The 11,877-nt window shown below is 42.6% G+C and overlaps 1 protein-coding gene across 1 annotated transcript in view; it reads left to right on the top strand.

Moving 5' to 3' along the window:
• Positions 1 to 11,877, top strand: part of OCLN (occludin) — a 43,031-nt gene continuing 31,154 nt past the window's right edge. Inside the window, exon 1 of the mRNA XM_045022240.1 lies at positions 1 to 158. The gene's annotated coding sequence lies outside the window, so the exon portion shown is untranslated. The remainder of the gene's footprint in view (positions 159 to 11,877) is intronic.

The following is an 11,877-nucleotide window of genomic DNA, read 5'->3' as shown; positions in this document are numbered from 1 at the left end:
CCAGCCTGCTGGTCCAACAGCTGCAGTAGAGGAGGAGATAGGTGGAAAACTGCAGGACCCCAAAATCCACCTCTTGGGGTGCAGAGTGGCAACAGCAGCAGCAAACCCTCATCTCCGATCACATGCCAATGAGCACCACCGCCAGCCCAACGACCATGGTGAAGTTAGCACAGCATCTGATCTCAGGGACGGGGCACCCATGGAGCCACAACAGCTCATCCTGCCCTGTGCAGCTACCCCCGGGATGAGATGGATCACTGCCAGCCTGGGGGAGAGACGCACTCCCCAGCTAGGGTGACCAGATCCAGATGTCCTAATTTTATAGGGCCAGTCCCAATATTTGGGGCTTTTTCTTATATAGGTACCAATTACCACCACCTAGGATGACCAGACAGCAAATGTGAAAAATCGAGACGGGGGTGGGGGGGGAATAGGAGCCTATATAAGAAAAAGACCCAAAAATCAGGACTGTCCCTATAAAATCGGGACATCTGGTCACCCTACAGGTGAGTTCCTTCCCAGAGACCCCAGCAGCCCATCCCCTCCCTCAGACTGTGTTGCATTCGGCTCTCTTTAGGACTCAGCAGCCCTGCTCTTACATGCTCCACTGCTTCCCGTCTGTCCGGGCTCACAGCAGAGCGGTGCCCCCAGACCTAGTGGTGCCCTAGGTGGCTGCCTGTTCTGCCTATGGCTAAGGACGGCCCTGGGTCCATGGTCCAGCAGATTTTGTACTTTTAACTAGTGCCTAAGTACTGGTACTGGCTGATACTTGAGAAATTCCATAACAGAAGTGGGAGAGGCTGCTCTTATGCTGTGAGCAGTACTGTATTATCTGCTCTGCAAAGCTCTATTTTGAATCATAGGAGTAAGTTCTGAATTTTAAACAGGAAATATCTGCTGGGAGTTTTAGACAAAAGAACCTTCATTCTGAGGAAACTAGATTAGAAGTTAGGAGCTCACAGTTCTAGTCACAGAAAAATATTAACCTATATTAGATTTGACTATTTAGTTTTTGACTGAACTACTCCAAGGCACTCTACCCACATGAGAAGTGAGAAATCAAGTTACACCAGGGCAATAAAACAGAAGCTGCTCTTGCAGGATCAAGGCTTAAGTATATTATAGAGAGTTGCAAGTAAAAGCATGTGGATGTATCCTTGTGCCCCCTCAAAGCCCTGTCCCTGCATTGTAATTTGTAGGATCAGCCCTGTGATTGTGTCCTAGGGCGAAGATTTTCAAAAGCAGGAGCCTAAAATTAGGTTCATAAATCCATATTTGGGCACCTAAATTAGTGACCTGATTTTCAAAAGTGTGGCGTGCCCAGTAGCTCCCATTTGAGGGATTACCTGCAGTCAGATTAGAAGCCACTTTAAGTTCCTGTTTTTTGTTTTTGTTAATTCACTTTGGAGGGGGTCCTTGTTGTCGAAGAAAAACTCAGTTCTCGCTTTTTGTTTGGGTGCAGCAAAATCAAATACTTTTTATTTCTCCAGTAATTACAATGGAGGGAGAGAGTGCCATAGGACACAGGGTCCTGGACAGGTCTCTCAACTGGTAAACAATTACATCAAGCCTTTATACCTTTGTTACGGACAAGCTTAGACACTCATGGAGACAGTAAAAAGCAACAAATACATTTTGTTTATACATAAGCTTCTCTGCTATCTTACTAGAAAAAGCAAGACTGCACATTGCAAGGTCGTAATACTTTCACACAGTTCACTCTGTCTTACATTATCTTGCTTATACAAATCTCACGTCATAAGGGTCACAGTATGGCCTGACTCTTGCTAACTGACTAACATGCATTAAAATCCCCTTCAAATCCTTATTAATTCTTTCCTTGCTTCCACACTCCCCCCTTTTGTACTTCTAGTACAACAAACAATTTCAAATCTCAATTCGCATTAAACCATGGAGTTTAGATTCTACAGCAGATATGTCAACCTGAGGGGTTGTCAAGGGATGTAATGACAATGCATGATTTGCATGATCAGAAAAGGTATTATTACTATAATTATGTTTTTTTCAAAAACAACAACAATAACATAATCCTAAACTAACACGACAAACAATAACATTCTCATAGGAATAATATAATGGGGCTGTTGTACAATTTTAATCACAAAGCATAAAACATCATACCTAGTACATAAAGTAAACACTCTATAAGCTGTATGAAAGGCATTCTTTTCAGCTTAATATATATTCTAAAGCATGTGAATTTGCCCTTGCAATTCAGAGATTCTTCGAACCTCTGTAACAATGAAAGCAAATTTTCGAAACCGATCAGGCACTACCCTAGTCCAATCAAAATATACCTGAAATCTAAGAGCTACTGACAACATTCTATCTGCAATCTATCTGCAGGCCAGTAAATGATATAATTGCCTGCAGCAGTGGTAAGATCAATATGTATATCTCATCAGGTGTTATTCTAGGGGTACTGTCTATAAATCAGGTAGGTATACCAGGTGGTCTAATTTCCCAGATGGCTCGGCAAATAATTCAGTTCCACATGCATCCTCCCCATGGACCCAGCAGGATTCGGTATATGGGAACCCACACCCACCCTAACCGGTCCATATGCTTGGAAGGAGCACTCTGAATGTCCCCACTTCCATCCAGAAAGTGTCCAAGTATGTCTCCATGACCACAGATCAGATGGTACTCCTGATGCATCTGTAAGGGCAGTGGGCCAAGTCTGGTCTAGATCCCACTGCAATACCTTCCCAGCCTCAGTGGTATTCAATACCATCTCTGTCAGTAACTTCTGGGTCATAGAACTAAGGGCTGAAATGACATGTAACTCACCAACTCCAGCCTGTACGTAAGATAGCTGAGTTTCAAGAATAAGGCTAGTAGCCTTTTCTAGTTGGCCCAATTTCTTATCATGTTCATGGCTTTTAAGATATTGGCCCTAGCCCACAGGGATCTGCTCAATTCTCTTTCTCTCCAGAGGAAATAACCCAGGCCCTCTGTTGTGCTAATCTAATGGCAGCCCCTTGTGAGCAATCTGGGTATGTAGAAGTGATTTGAAAACTAGATAAGGGCAATGTCATTTAAAATCCAATTAGGGAGGGCAATACATACTGAAGGATTTATCCAAAACACAGGGCACAGCCTGTAGATTAATCCAATTAATACCACATTCCCAATCATGGGTCCCACAAATTTCTTCCTCCCAGTGTACAATTCTTTGTTTCTTCACCAGGGTCAGTTCTCAATGTCCTTTTAGTCAGGAATTCCTGGACTTTGGCAATGTCAGTGGAGCGAGTGTTTCTTCTTCTTTCCCAAAACAATCGTGGTTTAGCATCCTACAGGGGAGAGGTTTCCAGCACATATCACCCTGTAATGGCTTTGCTTTTTCTAGAAAAGTCTAAAGGCACAGTTGGTCTGTCAGTGGACAAGGGAGAGGTTGCCAGTTTGGCACCTTGCCCTTTTTCCTGCTGTACAGAAGCACAGTGGAACTAGAAGAAAGAATAGGGTAATCATCAGTAGGAAAATTCTCCTGATGCGGAGGGGTCTTTTTTTTCAGTGAGAATCCTGGGTCCAAGCAGTCAGTCTGTGGCACTGCACAACGGTGTTGGTAGTCAGCAGGACTTGGAAAGGGCCTTTCCAGCGTGGAGCCAAGGCACTCCTTCGTTGATGGATCTTTATGTAGACCCAGGCTCCTGGTCCCAACGAGTGGCAAGGTTGCACAGGATCCTTCGGTAGTGCTTCCTTCACCTGTGTATAAAAAGACTTAACACATTGCATTAGTGCCTGACAATACTTAAGCATTATGTTATCCAGCAAATGAATGTCCATCTGAGCTGGGGTTAGTGGGGATGCAGTTGGTAGTCACATTGGGCGTCCTGTCAAAACTGCATGAGGGCTGAGTCCAGTCTTTCGATTGGGAATGGCTCTCATACACATCAGTGCCAAAGGAAGGGCATCTGGCCACTTTAAGTGTGTCTCAGCACAAATCTTGGCCACTTTATTTTTTTTAAGTCCCGTTCTGGCGTTCCACTGTCCCAGCAGATTGTGGATGATGAGGGCAGTGAAGGTTGTGTTGGATCTGCAAAACTTTACATAACTCCTTTACAGTCCAGTAAAGTGTCCAGTAAAGTGAGTTCCACAATCACTGTTGATAGTCACAGGGATGCCAAAACGTGGTACAAAATCTGTAAGCAAAGACATCTACTGTCCTGCAGGGAAAAGCTTCAACCCAAGTGGTAAATACATCAACTAAAACTAATACATATTCATAACCACAACATTTAGACATTTAAATAAAATCAATCTGAATATTTATAAAAGGTCCTCAAGGAGGAGAGAGGGCTGGCCGCTGCACACCAATCTCGTGTAACTGCAGCAACCATTCCCCCCCCCTTCCCTTGGTAGGCAGCCAAGCGGTGTCCTTGACTGGGGCCAGCGCATGTTAGCCATTCTCTTTTTTTTTTTTTTTTTTTTATTTGTTCATTTAACCTACAAAGGAAACGTTTACTCTTCAATTATACACCTTTTCATACCATGAACACATAAACAGTACTGGTATACAGTACATAAATCTTATCAGTCAATGTATGCCACATATACCCTTTCACTAAAATAACCTTATTACAAAACTTTGGAATAACAAGCCAGGACAAGCACACCCACTTGGAGAAGTTCACTAAATATAACTTCTAGTCCAATAGCTATCCACCATCCCCAGCCCTCTGGCTAAAAGTCTGAGGTAGCCAGAAGGATCCCTTGTACAATATGGGGAGTGGGTTAACTTTTCATGTCATTGCTTCCAAAGACTGGCAGTATGCAAATTTTAATAACCACTGTAAATTAAAAGATTTGACCAATGTAGTTTCTTTCTCTTACTTAAGAAAATGTATTAGACTTTAGTGTATCACATTTTTCTGATGTAACCAAACACTTTGTATGCTAAGTTGAACAAAACAAGTATCTGCATTTCAATGCAACATTTTCGCTTGATTTCAAATCAGACCATCTCATGAAAATAATAAACACAACAATTTTGGCCACTAGACAAACACCACAAGACAGAACATAGAACACACAACATAATTTTTACTGTGCCAGTAAATCAGGGTACGGTGAATGCAGCACAGCTGGCATTAGTTTTCTTTGATTATCTGAAAGACAAAACAGGTCTACCCCTTCTGGGCAGTCAAGCATTACTTAAAACATACAAATACTCTTGTTGATTTCAGGCAAAATAGAGGAATTACCCCATATTTCTCGTATGTGTTTCTCAGACAGCTCTGGTTTCAGCGGCCTCTACCTTATCAGTTAGTTAATTTGCAGTAACACAGATTATTTCTGGCTTGCTTTTTATACTTTTAATTCCTGCTTTTAAACACTGAAAGAAAACATCACCACTTATAGTGCCTGTAGAGCCTAATAAAATTTTCATTACATAGCACTGTATACAGTCTTCAATTGATATAACAAAATCGGTCACAGCCAAATTATTACAATCTAATAAATTTATTTGCCTGAATTTATTTACAAACATTTCAAAGACACCAAAAACTGTTCTCTTAAAAATCACTCGCTTTTCCCTTCCAACAGCCACTTTACCAATTCAAATCACCATTCCAAATATACTTCTGAGTATTTGAAATTCTCATGCTTATATTCACTTACTCCTTTTTTCCACTACACCCTCAAAAGTTTCCAACCTGTTTTCCAATCACTCTGTCTGTTGCCTGCTCGCCTGGGCCCGATCCTTTTTTTCTCGCTGAGCCGTCCCTTCCATTTTGCACCAATTTGCTCCACTACAAGTTTAGCTAGGATGGTGAGCTTCTCAACTAGCCCCACCCTACTGGTCTTTTCCCCAAAACATTTCTACTCACAAGACTACCTGAGTCCTCCCTAGTAAGGCTTGCCACCTGGGCAAAAATACATGGCCATTCACTTAACACATAATCCAAACCCCTTTGGGGGTCTACCCAGAGACCCACCCATTTGTCTGCTGACACTTAAACAGAAAAGTGCTCACCAAACTGTGACAAATTCCTGGTACTAATTTATCCCTCATGTCAGGTGATCAGACTGACAGAGCATATAATCAAATTTTAAAGCTTCATTAAAAATAATAAAACAACAATGGAGAGTATTGGGAATGCTCCCACCTCACACAGGAAAAACATGAATGCCCCAAGCCTTAAACCACTTCAATACTCACACATGTCTCACTGGGAAGTTAAGCTTTGCAAATATAATTCCAATTCTGTAACTTGTACAGCCTTTGCACTTAGCATAGTCCGCACTGATTCTCGACCTTGAACACAAAACAACTTCTCTTATCTCTGGGTGAAGCCGAATTTCAAATTAACCCGTTCCTAGACAAATTGCTCACACCGTGTCAGAGGCTTTTATCTGGTGATTAAAAGCTCCTCTTAGATATATGATCTTATCTAGATTGAAGGTGCCTTCTAATGGGCATTGTTTAAATGAATTTTCACGCGTGTACAGATTCCAATCATTTAAATACCTGCAGGTTTTAGGACCATAATGTACGTACATGTAATATGCTGGGGTACCCTTAGGGGGTAAGGTGGAATATTTAGACTGTCCCTTACCCATTTTCTACTAAGGAGATGATCAGACTGTCAGTAGCCCACACGGAAGGGAAAGGGGAGGGAAGATGGGTTCACACACCCCTAGACCCAGGCAGCTTCCTCGCCGGACTATGCCAGGCTGAGTCAGCCCACCGTGGGTCAGATCTCCTAAAGATCCACTAGTTACCGGGCTAGCCAGGGCAGCCACTCACACTGGTGTACACACACACACACCAAGGCCTCTTTTTCTTCCTTTTTATCTCTTTTTAAAAATTTTTTTCCTTTTTTTTTTTTTTTTTTTTAACCACGATGCATCTTTACCTGGTCCGGACCAATACCATGAGGCGGTATGACAACCCCTCTTGAGGCGGTAAAAACCCCTCAGCACCGGTGCATTCTAATGCATTTACCTATGCATTACCTTATGCATTTCCTTGGCCAACTCAGCAGTTCCCAGTACTGCTATAAACTAACCTTATTGGGGCCTCTCCCCAATACCACTTTGCATCTGATCCTGCTGCACAGTCAATAAGTTCAGATGGCGTGAGCCCAACAGAGACAAACGTCCTCACGGAAAGTCCTCCTCCGATACCCCAATAGAGATTTCAAAAGGTCTCATACCTCTCATGTGGCGCCATGGGGTTCGAAGGGGAATGATCCGTAGTAGTCGTCTGTGGGTCCGTGGGCATTGCCATCCCGGACGAGCCCCCAAATTGTCGAAGAAAAACTCAGTTCTCGCTTTTTGTTTGGGTGCAGCAAAATCAAATACTTTTTATTTCTCCAGTAATTACAATGGAGGGAGAGAGTGCCATAGGACACAGGGTCCTGGACAGGTCTCTCAACTGGTAAACAATTACATCAAGCCTTTATACCTTTGTTACGGACAAGCTTAGACACTCATGGAGACAGTAAAAAGCAACAAATACATTTTGTTTATACATAAGCTTCTCTGCTATCTTACTAGAAAAAGCAAGACTGCACATTGCAAGGTCGTAATACTTTCACACAGTTCACTCTGTCTTACATTATCTTGCTTATACAAATCTCACGTCATAAGGGTCACAGTATGGCCTGACTCTTGCTAACTGACTAACATGCATTAAAATCCCCTTCAAATCCTTATTAATTCTTTCCTTGCTTCCACATTGTTAAACAACACTTAGTTGTATAGGTCCTAGAAATATGGTAGGTGCTTAACAGAAATAAATGCTGTTCTTAGAGTGCTTTTTAGGGAAATTTTAGAATATTAGGTACTGCGGTGATTTACTACTGAACCAATGCCCCATCCATTAGGTTAGCTGTGTTAGGGGCATTGTGCCATTGCAGGTACTGTTTTTCAGCCAAAACATAAAATCATTTTGATCATTGATAAATTTGTGGTAACTTTCTAAGAAGCCAACTGTCCTAGCTAAATTCCAGTTTGGATAATTACATTCTGCTTAGGTTCTTAAGACAGCCACCACTATGCTATCTAAATACCTGTTCTGCCTAGCTACATTCCCCTTGCAGTTTCAGTGACACAGGGTATATTATATTGAAATCCTAGAGAATTAAAGGCACTGTTTACTTCTAGATAATGTTTATTTGTAACCCACTGCTAGTGTTAATATGCACAAGAATGTCTTATCTACATACACACACAAGTTCCACTCAGATATGTCCACCCTCTAATCATCAAGTGTACCATTTCTGTTCTCTGTTTTGTCTACTTTGAATATAAGGTCATTGGAGGCACTTCTCTAATCTTCCTTCTCTATAATGCTGATTACATTGTTGGCACTCAGTACATAATATTAATTACCAGGATATGCCTTGCTGAAGTTAGTATTGCTATATCAACATGCAAATGTGTGTAATAAATAATAATAAAGATGGGTGATGTTTTTCCATCTTGGTATGTTAGAGCAAGGGAATCAACTCCTTCTGACTAATTCAAGCAATTAGATTGTCTAATCTCCAAACATTCAATTAATTTCATAATAATAGGCCTCAGAGTTAATAGCATTACTTATGTGCATTGAGTGGACATAGAAACTGATTATTTGCTTGCTCTAAGAGGCAATTACACTAGGTGTGTGTACACACCGCTGGAGCCACGCCGATGCAGCGCTGTCCAGGGCCACCCCTGGATGCGGCGTCCTGAGGCTCTGGGAGAGGGGAGAAGCAGGGGTAAGCGGCATGGTAAGGGGCCGGGGCTGGGAGGGTTGGATAAGGGGCAGAGTGTCCCGGGGACAGGAAGCGGGGGGAGGGGATTGGATGGGGTAGAGGTTCGGGGGGGGGGGCGGTCAGGGGACGGGGAATGGGGGGAGTTGGGTAGGTGTGGGAGTTCTGGAGGTCTGTCGGGGTGGTGGTGGATGGGGTCGGGGCAGTCAGGGGACAGGGAGCGGGGTGAGTTGGGTAGGGGGTGGGATCCTGGGGGGCAATTAGGGTGGGAGGGTCTCAGGAGGGGCTGGTCAGGGGACAAGGAGCAGGGGGGTTGATGGTTTGTGGGTTCTGAAGGGGGGCAGTCGGGGGCAGGACGTGGGTTGGGGTCAGATGGGGGGGGGGGAGACAGGCACGTGGGGCTTGTACTCACCACGCGGTTCCCTACCGGGTCTTCGGCGGCACTTCAGCAGCGGGTCCTTCACTCGCCCCGGGTGCCGCTGAGAACCCAGAGCAAGTGAAGACCCTGTCGCCGCTGCCACCGCTGAAGTGCCACCGAGGACCCGGTAGGGAACCGGTTCTTAGGATTTTGGGAGCTCATCACTGTGTAGTTCTGAATTCCCACCCAGATGACATCAGTGCCAAGCTCTTTCCTAGTTGCTGTCTCCAAAAGAGGCAAAAGCTGGAAATTCCAAATATGATTTTTAAAGAGGCTTTTTAAACAAGACTTAGATCTTTTACTGTAAAACCCAATTGTTTTAACAAATTCTGGAAAATTGTGGCTGAGAACCACCCTTTAAAAGAGCCTAACACAGGGGATCTCAAACTGGGGGTTGGGACCCCTCAGGGGGTCATGAGTTTATTACATGGGGGGTTGTGAGCTGTCAACCTCCACCCCAAACCTTGCTTTGCTTCCAGCATTTATAATGGTGTTAAATATATACAAAGTGTTTTTAATTTATAAGGGGGCTGGGGGCTGCACTCAGAGGCTTGCTATGTGAAAGGGGTCACCGGTAAAAAAGTTTGACACACACTGGCCTAATAGACACAGTAAAGATTCCATATTCAAGATTGTAAATAGAAAGCTATTTAAAATGTAACTTTGACCCCCACCCCCTGGCAATTCCTCAGTATTGAAATAGTATCCATTAGACTTCGGAATTAACTTGTTTTGTTTTGGTTAAGAGTGAAAAGGGGTGGAGGAGGAAGAATTCAGACTTTTAATGTGACTACTGCTTGAGGAAAAATTCCAGTAACAAGCTTTTAACAAGGGAACAGTGTGTAAAAAGCTTATTGTAATAGACAAAACTATGTTTTTTTAAATAAAAATTTTAAATTAAAAGTCTGAAAAAACAAAACACAGAATTACCCAAAACAGCCTATAATTTACCTGCATTTTTTATTTTCCCAGAGTCCTTATCTAGAACCTTCTCTGGATGCACATGCAGTTGATCTGTCATTTTGTAATACAACAGAACATTAAACCTTATGTAATTACTGAGGTCATGTCTACACTATGGGTGCTACTGCAGCTATGCTATTGTAGTATAGACACTCCACTCCCTGCATCCATAGAAGGGGTTTTCCGTCAGTTAGGCCTGGTCTACACTGTGGGAGGGGGTCAATCTAAGATACACAACTTCAGCTATGAGAATAGCATAGCTGAAGTTGACATATCTTAGATTGAATTAAAATTACTTACTTCATATCCTCGCGGCGCTGGATCGACAGCTGTGGCTCCCCCGTCGACTTTGTTTCTGCCTCTTGTACAGCTGGAGTTCAGCAGTCGACGGGAGAGCGATCGGGGATCAATTTATCGTGTCTACACTACACGCGATAAATCGATCCTTGATAGATCGATTGCTACCCGTCGATCCGGCGGGTAGTGTAGACGTACCCTTAGTCTGTAATCCACTTCCCCAGCGGCTGTAGCTAAGACCTGGCCATGTCTATGCCTGGGGGTTAGGTTGGCTTAACTATGGTGCTCACACCCCTGACCAACCAGGATCTACACAGTACAACTTTATAGAAATAAAAGAGGACAAGGTCCCTGCCCTAATGAGCTTAATTTACATATAGATAATACAAGGTTAATTTTACCCAAATAAAATAGGACTAGAGTGACCAGATGTCCCAATTTTATAGGGACAGTCCTGATTTTTGGGTCTTTTTCTTATATAGGCTCCTATTACTGCCCCCCCACCCCGATTTTTGACACTTGCTGTCTGGTCACCCTAAATGGAACTACATAAAGCCTATCCACTACTTGTCTTAATGCATGCAATAAGGGACAAATCCTGGAACTAAAAGGAGACCAGGATTTCACTCTCAGCTTTTCAGTGGGGTTTAGGTAACACGCAGGAATTTCACCCACAATACTGAAGATAATATCAACATTGTGGGTGGAGAGGAAGTTTAGTGGGCTAATAAAACAATGGACAGTACTTAGGGGAGTATTAGGGTTAAGTTATGGGTACTTTTGGTTGTTACAATTGTTTCATGTATCCTATATCAATGCATCAATATTTATAATGCACCTATCACTACTAGCTAGAGGCTGATGGTTTTACATGGCTGGAGATTTGCATAACTATTCTGTGCTTCTGTACTTGGTAATTTTTTTAATGTTTCCTCTCAAATTATTATAGTAAATTTATCAACTATTTTAGTCAATCTTTTCAGGCTCAGCATACCAACCAATTTTCTGTATGTATAATCTAATAAACCTTAGGTTGAGGATGCATAAATCCTAGACCAAATATGTAATGTCTTTCCAAAACCCCTGTGATATTTAAGCTGCCCAGGAGGGAGGAGGGGAAAGAGAGAAACAACCCTCCTGTTTAGACCCGTGAGCACAGTTAGAATGTTTAAAATAAAGAAAACAAATAATCAGGCCAGTGATTAAATTAATTATTTTTCAACAGATTTAGTATTACTCTGTCAAGACTATTAGAATTTGCAAATAATTTCCCCACTGGTACTAATAATGCAATCACAAGTTTAACCCACTGCTTTATGGTATTAGTAAGAAGATATCCTTAGGCTATTAGTACTAGCTGGAGGTCAGCTGTATCATGTGCAGGGATTTAGATTAACTTGTTCCTTATTGTCATTATCTCTGATAAATTAAGCTAGCACTCACTTTTTAAATTTAGATTAGACAAAGTAGAGGGAA

The sequence above is a fragment of the Mauremys mutica genome, chromosome 6 (assembly GCF_020497125.1).
Source record: "Mauremys mutica isolate MM-2020 ecotype Southern chromosome 6, ASM2049712v1, whole genome shotgun sequence".
Lineage (NCBI taxonomy): Eukaryota > Metazoa > Chordata > Testudines > Geoemydidae > Mauremys > Mauremys mutica.
This window is presented reverse-complemented; position numbering and strand designations above follow the sequence as displayed.